General features: G+C 44.2%; 1 protein-coding gene across 1 annotated transcript in view; it reads left to right on the forward strand.

The window, feature by feature from the left end:
• Positions 1-2508, forward strand: part of LOC116844531 (serine/threonine-protein phosphatase 6 regulatory ankyrin repeat subunit A-like) — a gene marked incomplete at its 3' end in the record, with an annotated part of 10826 nt that overhangs the window by 6865 nt on the left and 1453 nt on the right. The gene's annotated exons all lie outside the window — the stretch shown is intronic.

The following is a 2508-nucleotide window of genomic DNA, read 5'->3' on the forward strand; positions in this document are numbered from 1 at the left end:
TTAGAACAAAAGGAAAGTGTACGGAGTATTTTAGAGGTGTACTTAATCGATCGCAAATGTCGTTTTGTGGATATATCTGTTTATCTCGACATATTTTGCAGGAATTTTTAGCATGCGTTTTCTCGCTTCTGACGTCATTAAAAAGAGATGGATGATGCGACTCCCCAGGAGCCCTTAATCCTCCTTTTCATCTCTCGACACGATTAATGATTAAGACTCGTGCCAGCAGGTCAGAACTGGGAAGCCGCGCAACACTCGCCGTCTATTCAACAGACGTCCGAAGTGTATCTGAACGGCCGTAGCGGCGTCGACTCGCAGCACAGCTCCGACTCGGAGTTTTACTGACAGCAAGCCTCGTCGCGCTTAGATCGCCAAGCGTTTCCGAATCTGAACGTCGACTCCGCGCACGGCAACGTCGACGCCAGGTTGATTTGGACGAGCTGCTGGCTCTTCTCCGTTCTGGCGTAATGTGGCTGCTCTCCACAGCCGCCAGTTGAGCGAGATCGTGACGCACAGCCGATTCTCCCGCACTGTGACTAGCCTCACAAATAGTAATCGTGACAATACGAGTGTCTGTACTATCGAGAAGTCGATAGTAAGTTACACTAACCGACTGCCAAGAGGGATACGGATTTATGTATGTATGTGTGCGTATATGTGTGTACGAATGAATGCATTGTAGTCCATGGAAGAGAGATTGTGGCGCTTTCTTTTTTACGAGTTTCCCAACGCGTCCGTGTCCATTAAGAGAACTTACTTTTCAATAATTCTCAGAAAATGAATTTTCCTACTGAATACCGGATGCGTGCTGAGGTTTATCGGGTTTTAAGAGTGTTGCAGTTTTTCTTTCGCTGACTACACAGACTGGCATAATAACTTTAACACGTAGTGTAACGAAGTTACTAATATTTTCCAATCGTACACATTTGTTTCTGGCCATTAACGTAGAGCCATTTGGCTATCGCGCTTTGGCACATTTTGCTTCTTCGCATAATAAATCGTTAATATAAATACGATTGCAAAATTCTAGTAACCTGATCGCATTGCATGTTGAGACTATTATGCCGGTACAATGTGTGAATCTATTATACATCACTTAATAGATCGATAGATCTATGTGTGTGTGTGTGTGTGTGTGTGTGAGAGTATATTTAAGAAACAAGCGAGCCGTACGAGACATCCAAAGTCATCCAGCGTTTTGTTCGTGCGATTACGTGAAACGAGATATGCGAAAATACGTTATTTCGTTTCGAGATATGCGGCACGACGTTTGTGAGAGGAAATGAAAAAAAAAGAGAGTTAATATCGTCACAATATTTGCGTTGCGAAGCCAGAATCGAGACGTAGCGTGTACGTGTTAACGACAGAGCGGTTAGTGCGTCGGTCCACTTTACGTTCCAGCACGCCGTACGATAGAGTAGAGCGCGTTGAATCCTCAAAGACTACGCCAGTTTTCCTGACGCTATCGCGAAGTGTGTCCTTGATTAGAAAGAGTACAAAATTTCCGCCATTAGCGCTTACCTGTATTCCTCTTGGACATTATATCGCAGTATCCGATATTGAGATCCATTTATTTTTGACTCGGACGAAAGCGAGATATATCGGGGGATTGCGCGATATATATTTTTCTCTCCTCTTATACACATATATCTTATACATATATATATGTATATATATATATCTTACGTATATACACACATAAATATAGTCGAGACGTTTGTAGCTTCGCCGCGCGCGAAGCGATTCGCATGCAGCTTACATTCTCTCGTAGCCTATATCCTGGAAATTGACGTGATTTAACGCACACATTACCTCCTCTTCTCCGTAATTCTGGAACGTTTTATCTGCATAATTTCTCGTTTATTCTCTGAGTAACACGCATAATAGAGTTCTCTCACGATTGACTAGCTGCGAGCGAGTCGAGTGGACCACGGGGAATGAGATAGTCGCTAACGAACTTACTTAGTCGCACAATGTGAGCGAGCCGGGGCTCTGTCGAATGCAATAAGAAACCGAGGATCATTCGGTCGTCATCTTCGAGACGATAGAACGCCGGCGTGTAATTTATTAACTTCCGCGTATTGTAGTCTAACAACCACAAGGCGTAATATATACATATATATATATAATCAAAAGCGCGATTCGCCCCCGCGACAGGCAAATAGATATCAATGCAAATAGAACGCGACGACGCGTACAGAAGACGATGCTCAACACACGTTGCATTTACTAATCTAGGTTGATTCTAATTAGTTTAGACGGATGTCTTCCACATTCAGCAGCGGCATGTTCTCAGTTGGTAGTGTCAGATCGCGGCGATTAACGCCGAATATATCAATTGTACTCGCCTGAATTAGGGGAGACTCTTCTTCGTCGAGGTCGTGTAAGCGTTTCTCCGGACTCCGCAATGCCTTCTCGCGTCTTTCTAGGATGTTAATTTGAATCACGTGTTCCGCGAAGATCTCGCGATTTAGTTTGCCGGGTTTTCGGGAGAGGGAGAGGGAGAGG

This window comes from Odontomachus brunneus, unplaced genomic scaffold (genome assembly GCF_010583005.1).
Source record: "Odontomachus brunneus isolate Ranch 3 - 2012 unplaced genomic scaffold, Obru_v1 Obru_scaffold_042, whole genome shotgun sequence".
Lineage (NCBI taxonomy): Eukaryota > Metazoa > Arthropoda > Insecta > Hymenoptera > Formicidae > Odontomachus > Odontomachus brunneus.